Source organism: Ambystoma mexicanum, chromosome 9 (genome assembly GCF_040938575.1).
Source record: "Ambystoma mexicanum isolate Mex_15411 chromosome 9, UKY_AmexF1_1, whole genome shotgun sequence".
Taxonomy (NCBI): domain Eukaryota; kingdom Metazoa; phylum Chordata; class Amphibia; order Caudata; family Ambystomatidae; genus Ambystoma; species Ambystoma mexicanum.
Genome location: NC_090931.1, coordinates 736,276,712 through 736,291,949, shown reverse-complemented (window position 1 = coordinate 736,291,949; position 15,238 = coordinate 736,276,712). Strand labels below are relative to the sequence as shown.

The 15,238-nt window shown below is 46.1% G+C and overlaps 1 protein-coding gene and 1 long non-coding RNA gene across 3 annotated transcripts in view; one reads left to right on the top strand and one right to left on the bottom strand.

Annotated features, from left to right (window-relative positions):
- The window catches only part of ANKAR (ankyrin and armadillo repeat containing), a 1,891,262-nt gene that overhangs the window by 1,767,134 nt on the left and 108,890 nt on the right, over positions 1-15,238 (bottom strand). The window lies entirely within an intron of this gene.
- LOC138488564 (uncharacterized) overlaps positions 648-15,238 on the top strand; it is a 178,572-nt gene continuing 163,981 nt past the window's right edge. Inside the window, exons 1-2 of the long non-coding RNA XR_011274681.1 lie at positions 648-1,320; positions 1,685-1,790. This is a non-coding gene — a long non-coding RNA (uncharacterized lncRNA). The remainder of the gene's footprint in view (positions 1,321-1,684; positions 1,791-15,238) is intronic.

Below are 15,238 nucleotides of genomic sequence, written 5' to 3'. Positions count from 1 at the left end.
TGTACAGTTGTCATAACCAGTGTATAGCGTCATTTGTTGTATATAATAAACAGGCCTACGGCCACAATTTTTTCCACGCAAACAAACTGTGCACGCATTATCATTTTTGGTTCAGGGCATAAGAACAGCAGGGCCAGAGCAGGGGGGGGAACCAACACTACTCAGCCTATGCACTTGCCAGGCTCCTCCGGCAGCTGCCCGTTACTGCAGCGCGGTAAGCCGAGTGCAGTGTTGCTACGGTGCGATGTAAATACACTGACGTCGGATTTAAACTTTAAAGGGGTACCGAGGCAATGCCTGTTCCCAAGTACGCTGGTGGGCTTATTTTTTATGTTATGAGAGCGCTCACATTGGGAGACTTCGTAAGGCCTGAAGTATTAGTATTCCAGGAGCATCTTGCAGACATGCTAGTTCACACGGTGCTGCCGACGCTAGCTGATAGTGGAGACCAGCACCTTGCACAACAGTCTATCCGCTTGCGAAGGGTAAGAATATGTTGTTTTGGGGGTTGCATGCTGCCAGCGCACATACTATTCGTTTCGTCCAAGGCAGCGTCCGGCTCGTCCCGCCTTCCGCGCCTACAGTTCCGGGTCCCCCACTCCTCCGTCAGCGCTCCGCCTTTGCTCGGCACAGCCACCCTTGTTACGAGGTCCCAGACGGGCAGGCAGGCAGGAAGGAAGAGGACAGGTCCGCAACGCCCGCCCCTAGCAGGACTCGATGTATGTCCTCACAAGCAGTGTCCGGTGCTTCGCAAGGCCTTCAGGCAACGTACCCAAAGCCGCCAGGTGCCATCTTGCGCATGGTCTCGGCGAGTCGGCAGCTATCGGCATGACGCAGCACCCTGGGGTTTTTGCTGGTCGGTCATGTGGCAAAAGTGAACTGCCAGTCAGTGTTCCGACTGCCAAATCTGCTGAAAAAGTCGGATTAGTTGCAACTGAAAGTGTAACTTCTAAAGGATCAAGCAGGAGCTTGTAAAGGCGGTGTCTTCACCGCCTGTCTGATAGCCACGCCCCCAGCTGACACCATGTGGTTATGGTGTGTCAAGCATGGAGACTGCAACTAGCCAAAGCGCAATACCGACGCTGCAGCTACTGATCCCCCACATGCAGTTCAGGATCCTTGCACCAACAAGGGAATGGTGTAAATGTCTAATGAGGAGCCAGAAGGACTGAGATTGGTACACATTCGGGCTTCAAGAGAGCTAGCTTTCTAGGCTAAGCATTTTGGATGCAGGCAATTCCTCCAGAAACAAAATTGCACCAGCAGCACTGAGACAGACACCATTCTTGAAAAACATTGGACAAAAATATATCTGTCAAGGTAATTAATGTGTGTTGAATGACTGAGTGGGATCTATGTCTTTTAATCACCCACTATGTCACATGTGCTAAAAGTCGTCTGGAAATGATCTCCTACATAAATCTCGACCTCCAATACTTACATCTAATTTTACCCAAAACTCACCCACAGAATCTCGACACTAGTATTTAAACATAAAAAATGTCTCGGCCAAAATATAAATGTGAAACAATAGAAAAGGGGGGCAACACCCTACTCCCCCCAATTAACGCACCACTCCCACAACTGCCATTAATTAAACTCTTTAGTTGCTCTAAAACTCATTGCTTTACTCAGCACATACTGTAATCGAATCAATTAATATTTGACATATTGTTGCATGTAGACGCCAATGACCACGAGAGGGCAGTGAAGCTACATGAATGTCAACAGCAGATTCGAGACTGAAAAAAGGAAATAAGGATCCAACCAGGAAATAAGAGGACATTCAGGTATGACTAGACTGGTGTGGGTGAACAAGTGACTGGATACCAGTGAGTGCATGATGTATGGGTGGCTGGGTTTGTGCGTGTGGGTGAATGGATGCATGTGTAATTGAGCAAGTGACTGGTGTGTGTGTTAGGCAGAAACCTGTGCAGTTCCCTTAGGGACCACTGCAAAAAGTTTAAGACTACAGGTGTTAGCAGTAAACCCAATTGGTAGCAGTTTGTACCACCCAGATTTACCTGGTAGCTCTGGCTGAGCAGTCAGACTTATCTCAAGAAGAGTTAAGGCAGTATATAGAGTATACACAATAGGGCTAGAAATACAGTAGTACAAGCAAACACTGACCAGAGCTTTGGTATAAAAGTATATAATTATTTATTTAAAAACACACTTGTAAAAATACACTGGCACTAATATGTCAAGCAAGTTCAAACACAGTCACTAGAAATCTATACACCTCCCTAATTAATTATTGGACAAGTCTATGTTAAGACACCACTCATTTGGCAAAACAGAGGTGAGCGCGTAACCATAGATGGCACTCCAATAATTGGTTAAAAGAGGGAGAGAAAAGGCAGAATAGGAAAATCACACAGTACCAACACTTTTAAAGAACCACAGCAAGTGAAGAAAGGCAGGGTCTACTGTAGAGCAAAAAGCCAGGCCCACTCTTGGAGAGAGCAAGGCGGAATGTGCCCAAGATCACACAGTGGAAATGCACTCAAAGTCTTTGCAGGAAAGTCAAAAAGAGGTTGGATCAAGTTAGAAAGGTAATGTTAACGGGTCCGAGGTCATCCCAGGATAGAGAGTCAAGGATTTACGGGACACCTTGGACAGTCTGTTGCAAGGGAGACCAGGTGGGACACAGTACCTGAAATGGTGAGAAAGCTCCAGCAGGGGCAGTTGTTCCTGGCAGCGGGTGCAAGTCGGGACTTCGTCCAGGGGAAGAGAAGATCTCGACGTGGAGGAAAGCTGTAGGTCGTTGCACTGCCAGGGAAGAAACCAGCCGTGGAGTTTCCCGGTTAAAAGGTACTACCCTTTTATTCACGGTAGTGGTGAAGCGTGGCTATCCGGCCACCGTGGTGCTTGGCACGGGCGATTCGACCACGAGACGATCCAGGAAAGCGAAAAAGGCGAACTGGTTGGTCCCACCAGCTCAAAGGGAAGAAGACTCTCGTGGAAGAAGATCTTCTCTGTCGTCGGGAAAGTGGTGAGTTTCGTACAGCAGGGCTCCACCGGTGGTATTGTCATTGTAGATGGCTCAGCTTCTCCCCTCTTCGGATTCTTTAGGTCCTGTGGCGACTTCTGAAGTTCCAGTCCCCAAAGCCCTGCTTTTATGCAGCAAAACCCCCATTCATCAGCCTAGCTGTCAATCAAACATGCTAAGTGGTGAGCCAGGCGGCTCACCACTGGGCCAATCACACAAGAGTGCGATTTGAGTTGCCAAGGCAACTCAGTCCAGGGTGCCTATTCCCCCCCTCCCACACATCCTGTAGACCCAGACAGAGTGGCCCCACTTTTGGAGGCTTCTGTGCAGAAGCCCGCCAAAAGTGGAACAAAGGGCTCGACTTGGGTTGGAGTTACAGTGGCGAACACAAACGCCATTTTAAAACTGAGTCCTGGCAAAAAGACCCAACCGGGGAATAAATATTAAATAAATAACACAGCGGTATCTTTAACATTGCACCAAAAAAAGTGGTGCGTTTAAAATGAATGGGAAAATCCCATAGGAAATATTCCGGTGGAATATTTCGCGTGGTAACCACTGCCACCAGCCAGAAACTCGACAAGGGGGGACTGGACAGTGCCCCCTTGGAAAACAGACCCAGGGGCAATCGAATTACCCCTACCAGTACTTCCACAATATGATGGCTTGTACTGGTTCTGTTCACAATTTAAGACTAGTAAAGTCAATGGTGACTTTACATGCCCTGGGAGACAGTAGTCAGTCCCAGGGTATGGAGTCTATGTTTGGGGGTCACTATGACACCCCTGTGTTACTGCACTGAGGGTGCTGTGTAACACACATACCGAAAACACATGAAGCCCTATGGAGTAAAAGACCCCATAGCCCATAAAACACATTGCAAAGTCAAAGGACATTCTCAAATCATGCCTAAGAGTGGGGAAAAAAAGAGTCTCACTCTTAGGAGGAGAAGAAAATAAACCCCAAAAATCCAGCAAAGTTGCTGGGGGGCTCACTAGGTTTGGGAAATTAGCCTTTACAGAGAATTCTCCCTAACACTCGCCCTTTTTAAAACTATAGGGGATCTGGTTAAACAGTCCCTCAGAAGTTGGTACAACTTCTGAACCTGTGTTAGGCTTTTTCCAAGGGGCCCTTATAAAGGATTCCCTTAGATCTAGAGGGGCCTCCAGAGTTTCTCACCACTTCTCTGTTGGGAGAAGGTTGGGTTTTGGGCCTCTTGCTTGGAGGGGATGGAGATAAGCAAGGTACATGCTTCTCCTTCCTCTTAGATCTACCCTTACCTACTTTAGGAGGTTCACTCCCAAGACTAGGGTTTGAGTTGGAGTCTTCAGTAGAAGGTCCAATAGTCTGAAGGTTTTTGGCCTTAGACTTTTCTTTTCTGGTTTTCCACCAGCACTGAGAATTACGAGTTCTCTTAGGCCTAGTTAGGGGTCCAGTTGGTCTAGCCACCTCTTCCTCAGAAGCAGGGGGAGTCACAGACTCTAAAACTGGGGGAATAATGATGGAGCTTGGTTTGGGCTCCCATTTCCCTAACATTTTAGCCTGAAATTTGCCTGAGTTAGAGGTCAATTTACCAACACCAGAGCTTGAAGTGGGGTTCTCAGTAGAGGTTCCCACAGGCTTAGAGTGGTTCCTTAAGGTGGCCTCTCTAGCCGATTTGGTTAGGTTCTGTGTCTCCATACTGGGAGGCCTGGGGGTACTGGATACTACTCCTAGAGTTCTTAGATCATTCCCCAACAGGACTCTTCCAGGCACCTCAATCTGAACACTGACAGGAATCATCACTGTCATGTTGTTACACTGTATGAGGGCTGGTAGAAATGGAACCATTTGGACAGGGCCTCCAGACATCTTAGTGGGACCTTTGGGTGCCTTAGCAACATCCTCCGGCCTGAAAAAGCTTTCATCCAGTACTGTTTTGCTGGCCCCAGAGTCTCGCCTGGCAGGAGTATCCTGGCCATTGACAAGAACACTGTCCATATAATAAACTTTAGAGTTTTCTGGTATGGAGTTGTACACACTCCTATTCCGATTACTAACCAGACCCATGGACTCTACTGTTACACTTGTTTGAAGACCCAAAGGTTCTTCAGCAAAGACTTCAAAGTGAGCACTAGCCATTTAGACTTCCTCCTCAGGAGTGAAGGCTAAGGAGACAGTGCTGATCCCTGTAGGTTTACCCTTACATTTTGGATCTCCTTTGATGTGGTCAGTTGCCTTACAGACATAGCATACTCCAAATGTTCTCTGAACGGGTGGCTTGTTCTGACCTCCTTCTGGTTGTTGGCCAGAAGGTACACTAGCCTGTTGTGGTTTACCTTGGGGCTTATCCTGGATATTTTGTTGTTTGGGGCCCTCTTTGGGTTGGGAGGTATTAGAAGTCTCTTGGTTCCTTTTTGGTGGCTGCTTTCCCTCATCTTTTTTCTGAGTGACCCCTGAATCCTCGTGAGTAGCCCTGTTGGCAACCCACAAGTCAGCAGCCTAAGCTAGCTTCCTGGAATCTAATTCCCTTGAATCAGCCAAGTGCTGTCTGAGCTCAGGAGAGCAGGCGTCATAAATCGACTCCAACATTACAAGATTTCTCATTCCCTCATAAGTGTTCACCTTGTAACCCTTAATCCATCCCTCTAAGTTTTTCAAACACTCATTCACCCAGGTAGCCCAAGGGGTACCATCATTCTTTTTGAGGGTCCTAAACCTCTTAAGGTACTGGGAAGGGGTCTTCCCAAATCTAGCTATTAAAGCTAGCTTCACACATTCATAGTCCCTTCTATCCACCTCCCCCAACTCCATTACCACATCAGATGCAACAGGGGGAAGCCTAGAGAACAACCAGGGAAGTAACTCGTTCCCTGAGATGTCCTGGAGCCCATGATTATACTCAAACATAGCCAACCAATCCAACACATCCAACTTAGGCTCATACATACCCACAATCTCTTTAGGCATCCGGGGTCTTTTGGGACTGGTGATCCTAGAGGATCCAAAGAGAGAAGCATTTTCAACAGACAATTTCTTCATCTCTAGCTCATGCTTGAGCTCCATTTCTCTGAGCCTTAGTTCTTGATTCAGTTCTTGGTGTCTTTGTTCTGCTTGAGCATGAAGTCTCTTAAACTCCAATTCAAGTTTCATTTTCTCTAGTTCAAGACATTGAGGACTAAGTGTGGGACCTGGTAAAGGTCCAGTAGGTACAGCTGGTAGAGCAGACCGAGGCCCAGGGGGGACAGTCACAACAGCCTCACCCTCCTCTTCTGACTCTGCCTCAAGATTTTCACTACTTTGATCAATATCAATATCATCACTGTTATCTACATTCTCTGGGAGAGTGGATTCCTCTGAACCATCACCCAGACTTTGGCTTGCTAACAATCTTTATATTAGATCCATTTTCTTGCCTTTAGTCAGGAGATTCTTATGCTTACAGAGAACTCTTAAACAATCAGCAGTTTTTGTAGCAAGGGACTCTTGACTATAACTTTCCATAGTTGACAAGTTAGAAAATAAACTTTTTAGTGCTAAGCTTTGTGGTTAGTTGCACTAAGGTATCAAACAGCACACTAAAATGTATACTCAATACAAATCCCACCGCTGTACACCAGTGTTAGGTAGAAACCTGTGCAGTTCCCTTAGGGACCACTGCAAAAAGTTTAAGACTACAGGTGTTAGCAGTAAACCCAATTGGTAGCAGTCTGTACCACCCAGATTTACCTGGCAGCTGTGGCTGAGCAGTCAGACTGCTCTCAAGAAGAGTTAGGCAGTATATTGAGTATACACAATAGGGCTAGAAATACAGTAGTACAAGCAAACACTCACTGACCAGAGCTTTGGTATAAAAGTTTATAATTATTTATTTAAAAAACACACTTGTAAAAATACACTGGCACTAATATGTCAAGCAAGTTCAAACACAGTCACTAGAAATATATACACCTCCCTAATTAATCATTGGACAAGTCTATGTTAAGACACCACTTATTTAGCAAAACAGAGGTGAGCGCGTAACCATAGATGGCACTCCAATAATTGGTTAAAAAAGGGAGAGAAAAGGCAGAATAGGAAAATCACACAGTACCAACACTTTTAAAGAACCACAGCAAGTCAAGAAAGGCAGGGTCTACTGTAGAGCAAAAAGTTCATAGGCCAGGCCCACTCTTGGAGAGAGCAAGGTGGAATGTGCCCAAGATCACACAGTGAAAATGCACTCAAAGATTTTGCAGGAAAGTCAAAAAGAGGTTGGATCAAGTTAGAAAGGTAATGTTAACGGGTCCGAGGTCACCCCAGGATAGAGAGTCAAGGGGGGGTTATTACAACCCTGGCGTTAAGGGTTTAACGGCGCCGTAAAAGGTGTCAGCGCCGTTAAACCCTTAACGCCCGATTACGAGGTCCCTTTGCGGGACCCGACCTTAACGGCTGGTCTAGACCAGCCGTTAAAGTAGGGACCCGCAAAGGGACCTTGGTGCTAAGTACGGTACCGCAATTTGCGGTACCGTACTTAGCGCCTTCCCCAGTCCCATTGAGCCCTATGGGGCGAAAATGGGAATGGGGAAGGGCCATGGTTCAATGGGGAATTACCGCCCCGCCAACCTTGGAATGGGGTGGTAATTCCCGATTGAACCATGGCGGACCTGTTACAACACCGGCACCAACCATGGTGCTAATAGCGCCATGGTTTAGCGCCGGTGTTGTAATGAGGGCCACGGATTTACGGGACACCTTGGACAGTCTGTTGCAAGGGAGACCAGGCGGGACACAGTACCTGAAATGGTGAGAAAGCTCCAGCGGGGGCAGTTGTTCCTGGCAGCGGGTGCAAGTCGGGGCTTCGTCCAGGGGAAGAGAAGATCTCGACGTGGAGGAAAGTTGGAGGTCGTTGCACTGCCAGGGAAGAAACCAGCCGCGGAGTTTCCTGGTTAAAATGTACTACCCTTTTATTCACGGTAGTGGTGAAGCGTGGCTATCTGGCCGCTGGGGTGCTTGGCACGGGCGATTCGACCACGAGACGATCCAGGAAGGTGAAATAGGCGACTGGTTGGTCCCACCAGCTCAAAGGGAAGAAGACTCTCCTGGAAGAAGATCTTCTCTGTCGTCGGGAAAGTGGTGAATTTCGTACAGCAGGGCTTCACCGGTGGTGTCGTCGTTGTAGATGGCTCAGCTTCTCCCCTCTTCGGATTCTCTAGGTCCTGTGGCGACTTCTGAAGTTCCAGTCCCCAAAGCCCTGCTTTTATGCAGCAAAACCCCCATTCATCAGCCTAGCTGTCAATCAAACATGCTAAGTGGTGAGCCGGGCGGCTCACCACTGGGCCAATCACACAAGAGTGCGACTTGAGTTGCCAAGGCAACTCAGTCCAGGGTGCCTATTTCCCCCCTGCCACACATCCTGTAGACCCAGACAGAGTGGCACCACGTTTGGAGGCTTCTGTGCAGAAGCCCGCCAAAAGTGGAACAAAGGGCTCGACTTGGGTTGGAGTTACAGAGGCGAACACAAACGCCATCTTAAAACTGAGTCCTGGCAAAAAGACCCAACCGGGGAATAAATATTAAATAAATATCACAGCGGTATCTTTAACATGGCACCAAAAAAAGTGGTGCGTTTAAAATGAATTGGAAAATCCCATAAGAAATATTCCAGTGGAATATTTCGTGTGGTAACCACTGCCACCAGCCAGAAACTCGACAAGGGGGGACTGGACAGTGCCCCCTTGGAAAACAGACCCAGGGGCAATCGAATTACCCCTACCAGTACTTCCACAATATGATGGTTTGTACTGGTTCTGTTCACAATTTAAGACTAGTAAAGTCAATGGTGACTTTACATGCCCTGGGAAACAGTAGTCAGTCCCAGGGTATGGAGTCTAGGTTTGGGGGTCACTATGACACCCCTGTGTTACTGCACTGAGGGTGCTGTGTAACACACATACTAAAAACACATGAAGCCCTATGGAGTAAAAGACCCCATAGCCCATAAAACACATTACAAAGTCAAAGGACATTCTCAAATCATGCCTAAGAGAGGGGGAAAAAGAGTTCTCACTCTTAGCAGGAGAAAAAAATAAACCCCAAAAATCCAGCAAAGTTGCTGGGGGACTCACTAGGTTTGGGAAATTAGCCTTAACAGAGAATTCTCCCTAACAGTGTGAATGTATGTGCTTGTGTTCAATGCCTGGATTAATTACCGTAATCTTCATTACTCCTAGTGCTACTCTTCCTTTTACCAGTACTTGCCTATCAATCAGGCACCTTGCCTCATACATAACTACTGGGATGAGGAAGAATGGCGTGCATGGAATGCTGGGCTGAGGAGCTGATTTTGGGGGTTGGAGGAGGAGAGTGAGATGGAAATGGGACTTGTGGGAAGGGTCGGGCAGGAGGGGGGTGCTAAGATGTAATGGGCATCCATGATCAGTGTTCTTAGTGGCTACATTGGCATTTTGGTACAGCCAGTCTAGTGATTTCTTACTGTGCCATAACAATTTTACTGGGCATCAATAATAAAACAAGCATGGTAAAGTGTTATTACCTGTCTAGGCTGTTATTTGGGTGCAGCCAGTCTAGCCTTTTCCTACTGTGTCATGGCATATTTATCTTGGCATCTATAATGAAGTAAGCATCATAAGTGTTATTACATGGCTAGATCAGCATTTTGGTGCAGCAAATCTAGCCATTTGTTTCTATGGCTTGATATTTCCACTGAGCATCTCTGATAAAGCAGTCATGATAACTGTAATAACCTGATTAGAATGGCATTTGGGTGCAGCCAGTCTAGCCTTTCCTTCCTGCAGCATTGTATATTTTTCTGGGCATGTTTCATAAAGTAAGCATGATAAGTGTTATTATGTGGTTCAATTGGCATTTTGGTGCAGCCAGTCTAGCTATTTCTTACTGTGGCATGGCATTTTCAATTGCGCATCAAGGCTACCGCAAACATAAGCATATTACATGTCTGGCCCACATTGTGAAGCCAGTTTTGACATTTCTTTTATTGTGGCATTGCATTTTTAATAGCAAAGCGACAAGATAGTTCAGCGGTTTGAGTGCTCGCTGTTGTGATCTGCAGGTCGCAGGTTCGAATCCCGGTCAGGACAACTCAGCCTTTTATTCTTGCGAGGTTGATAAATGAGTGCCAATTTCAGTTGGGGTGATAACTGTATGTAAATATTTGTTATGTACAGTGCTTTGACAAATGCGCTATAGAAACAACAAATAATTTCTGGGATAATGTATTGGTAATTTTGTATTTTATAAATTGTACGCTTTATGTACTTTATTATTACGCCTGCAACCCACTTCCGGTGATATCACCAGGGTTAAAGAAGAACTGATGCCACCGCGGTCAAAGGTCATGTGACATCCTTTACTGTGATGTCATCAGGTGTGTGATGTCACTTCTACTACCATTGGCAATTTGGTGAACCAACGTTCCAGGTATTCAACACAGTTGTTTTCATCACCTGGATTTAGTAAAGACATTTTGAGAGTAGAGTTGGTGTTATTTCTCACCCACCACTACCTTCAACTGTTGCAGTCACTTAATTTTGAATACTTTTGTGGAATTCCTTTTTATTTGGGATCACAAATTTGGCGGAAGCTCCTGCAGGAGCTGCTAGGTCCCACCAGTTCCCTCCCACTCTGCACCAGGAAACCTTTGTGGAACGGGTAGCTAGTAATGAGCAGGTGCAGGGTCTTGGGACAAAATAACAAATCAGAGAAAAACCTTCCCCCTCTTCTCACTCAGGTGAGTCTCAAAGTGATTTTCTATACTGCACATTGCTTGGCTACTTAGAAGCTCTAAGCAACATGGCAACATCTCCTGAAGCTCTGGAGACATTCTTTAGGCGGCTAGTGAAAGCTGGAGTTCTGCTTTAGTCACTTGCTCCTTTGAAAGCAATGTTCCATGGGAGTCAATTACTTGAATGTCTCCCAAATACTTTAGAATCGAAATAACTTATTTTTGACTGGAAGACCAGCTTGTGGCTTAACTCTCCAATTCTGACTGCTAACTAACAATAAACTACCCTAAATACTTACGAGACATGCTGATAATTCCGTTTACTGGCACGTTTCAGGACCGGCAAACGTCTGGTGCCGGAAATACCGGCAATCCTCCCCATGGAGTCCTATGGAACTCCATGGAATGGGTAATTACCAGTATTCCCGCCACCTGTAATATTCCAGTAATACCGGGATATAAGGCGGCGGGAACAGGAATATCATTTGCTGGTAAGCCACTGGAATTTCGGAAGAATACCAGCAAACGTATCATGACCCCATATAGCCTCTTAGCATGCTAGAAACTGCAGTTTAATCTTTAAACAAGTGTAACTCCCAGCCCCATGACATTTAATAGACTCAAAATGCTGTTTTTTCTATTTACTTGACTAGTAAGTGGAAAACAACTTTTTGGAATCTAAGAGGTTAAGCATTCAGATTGGTAGTTCCTGGTGTGATGTCATGCTGATTGTTCATTGGTTGGGTGGCTCTGCACTGTGGTGGGAGGGTTATGGCACTAGCTGGCAGCATGGTATCTCCATGAAGGTCGGAAGGGTGTTTTCACAGTGACTACATGCTTGACAAACGACTGAGCCAATGACTATGGGGATTTATGACAGGATAGGAAAGCAGGGAAAGGGAGCAGACTGTTGTTCAGGTGAGTGGTGCTGTAAACAAAATCTCTGACTGGGAGCAGAGCAGTAGACAGGTTTGAGGAGTCAGAAATGCGAGACAGACACACAGGTATAGGTTTCTCACAAGTTGCCATTTTATTAAATAAAAAGGGGTGCGCCAAACGCCTATCTTTCCCTAACTTAACAAGGATTTCCCTACCTAAATAACTAAGGCTAAAGGAAAATGACCTAATGTCCAGAAATATCTGTCCCTCACACTAATACATACAACAAAATCATACAGGAATTATTTGGCGGTAAAAACGCCACAAAATAACATACAAATTCAAACATAAAAGTTATAGTCAGGAATCCAAGCAGAAGGGACTTCGCGAAACCAACCACCACCAGGGAAAAAGCCTTATGGCATAAAAAACTCTGAATGAATGTGATGGTGTTTCTAAAACGTGCCACAAAGAAACATTGGTCGGCGGTCTCCCAAAAGGTAACCTTTATAGTTCCCAAACTCTAGAAAGGGAGAGCAATGAGGCATAGGCTGGCCGGAGCTGATCGGAGAACTGCAGGAGGAGTCAGCCAGCAGCAGTCAAGAAGGCAAGCAAAGCAGTAAGGAAACGCTAGGAATGTAAGAGGTAGGGGGGGGCGGACAAAAGGGTGAGTGGTACCTGCGGGAGTACAGAAGGAGGAGTAGGAGCTAGAAACAAAGGCAGGTGTCCAATAAAGTATTACCCAGGAGAACTAAGGAGTAAACTCAGCAGCGTCTAACCCAAAACAGAAACAAGGGTTGCAACGTGCCAAGCGAGAAGCCGGCCACGTAGATGTACAAGGCGGCGGCCATTTTAGAAAACACTAGACCATTAGACATGGGTTGAGAATAGCATGATGGAACATTCAGCTACATTGCCAGCGTCTCCAAATGCTCCAGTGTTTTAACATGACAGTATACCCCCCGTTTTACTGGTTAATGCCTGTGGAATTGTTGGATCAAGCAGGGTGCATGGATGTTATGTATTGGTTACCAAGTCCTCTCCGCATCTGAATAACCCTTCCAGTGAACCAGGTATTGCAGTCTTCCATGTTTATAACATGATTTAAAGAGTCGAGAGAATACATATTCTTCTTGTAACTTTCCTTGGCACATGGTGTATCCTTTGCTCTTACGTGAATAGGAAACCTGGAGACAAGGCTTTAGTAAGGTGGAATGAAAAACAGGATGGTTCCTTCCTAAGCTTTTGGGTAGTTGAAGTCGATAAGCAACCAGATTTATCTTGGTCTTAATTTCAAATGGGCCAGTGTATTGGGGAAAGAATGTAGTAGGGCGTATCCATCGGGGTAGGTACTTGGTAGATAGCCATACCTTAGAGCCTATGTCCCAAGATGGATTCTCTCTCCTACATCGATCTGCATAGGCCTTGTAGGTTTCTTTACTCCTTTCCAAGTTCTGAAAGGCTTCCTTGTGTGCTTGTGACAGGGTCGCCAAGAGTGAATCCACCGACTGTACTTTCGAAGGTGGAAAGGCTGTGGTTGGAAGATGCCTCAGATTATATCCGTAGGTACATAGAAAGGGCTCATTCCTGTGGCATAGTGTGCAGTGTTATAGGCAAACTCTGCCATGGGTAACAAGTCATACCAGTTATCCTGTTCCTTGTTACTGAAGCACCGAAGGTACTGCTCCAAAGTTGCATTAAGCTTCTCTGTTTGATTATTGCTTTGCGGGTGATAACCCGAAGACAAAGCTCAATGAATTTCAAAAGACAGAAGTAAATTGAGTGCCTCTATCGGATACTACTATGCTGGGTAATCCATGTAGCTTGACAATGTCTCTAAGAAACACTGATGCTGTCTGGGGAGCTGAAGGAACCCTAACTAAGGGTATAAAATGTACTAGTTTTCTGAAAGAGTTAATGGTGACCATTATGGCAGTATGTCCGTTGAAATGTGTTGCCAAGAACCCATTGGAGGGGGATCTTGTTGTAAGAGGCCTAGAGGTTTAGCTGTGGCGTACTTGTTTTGGGTGCAGCAGAGACATGACGCCACATATTGTCATAAGTCCTTTATGGAAGGCCACCAGGAGGAGCGGTTTACAAGTTCCAGAGTGGCTGCTGTTCCCTTGTGTCTAGCTGTCTTCTGGTCATGGCACCAGGACATGACCAATGACTGTAGATCCTTTGTCAGTAGGAACAATCTTTCGCCCTGGAAGAAAAGTCCTTGGTCAGAATGAAGAGTCGGATGGAGGTCATAAGGTGGACAGGATTCAAGGTCTCTAGAAGCTTTCTTGACATCCTGTAGAAAGGTATTGACTTCACCAATTAAGTTTTTTCCCGCTACGATCCTCTCTGTACCTTGGTATCTTCTCCAAAACCCCTGGCATTGGCCAGGACATTTTCCTTTCCTGGTATGTAGGAGACCACAAAGTCGAATGGAGGAAAGGAAGTAGGCCTATGTGGCGTGTCGAGAGTTGCAGCATTTCATCTGTTGGAGCATGTAGAGGTTTTGATGGTCTGTGCGTACTTCAAGCGGATACGAAGCTCCCTGTAGAAGGTGACGCCATACCTCACGAGCCTGGCGGATGGCAAGCATTTCCTTTTCAAGGACAGATAATTCCTCTCACTTGGTGTGTGTGTGCTGAAGTAATAAGCCACTGGGTATTCCAATCCATCGTCACCGGCCTGTATGAGTACGGCTCTCAAGACACCTCCAGATACATCTGTCTCAACTATAAAAGGAGCTGCCTGATTGGGTTGCCAAAGAACGGGGGCAGAACAAAAGAGAGACTTCAGTTCTTGAAATGTGTGATACCCTCTTTACTCCAAATGAAACGTACCCCCTTCTTAAGTAGGGTCGTTATAGGTGGATGATCTCCGAAAACATGTGTATGAATTTTCAATAAAAGTCTGCTAGCCCCAGAAAACACTGAATGTCCTTGACTGACTTTGGCTCGGGCCACTGAATGATTGCCTTTGTCTTCTTGGGATCCGTTTGTACACCTTCCTCAGTAAGGATGAATCCTAAGTAAAAGACCGTTGAAGATTCAAATATACATTTCTCCGGCTTGTCTAGCAAGTGATGTTGACGAAGGCGAAGCAAGACCTCCGTCTATGGTCTTCCAAGGAAGAGGAATACACCAATACGTCGTCTAAATACACCACGACTGAACCAAACCGGAGGTCGGCAAAGATCTTGCCCATAAACCGCTGGAAGATCGCTGGGGCGTTGACTAACCTTAATGGCATCACTTGATATTCATAATGACCAAGGGTGTCCTAAATGCAGTCTTCCATTCGTCCCCCTGTCTGATACGCAGTAGATGATGGGCCCCTCTAAGGTCAAGTTTGGTAAAGAGCTAGGCTCCCTGGACTGCTTCTAGAATTCCCTTTATTAGGGGCCGGGATAGCGGTCGTGGATGGTCAAGCTGTTGAGTCTGTGATAATCGATGCAGGGTCTGATCTCTTTCGAGTCTTTCTTAGGTTTGAAGAATGACGAGTCTCCTGCGGCCGAATTGGATTCACGTATTAACCCATGCTGGAGATTGCAGTCCAGATATTCATGAAGATCCCTCTTCTCTGGTAAGGACAAGGGAAACATTCTGCCAAAGGGTACAATGGTATCAGGTAGTAGATCGTTGGAGCAG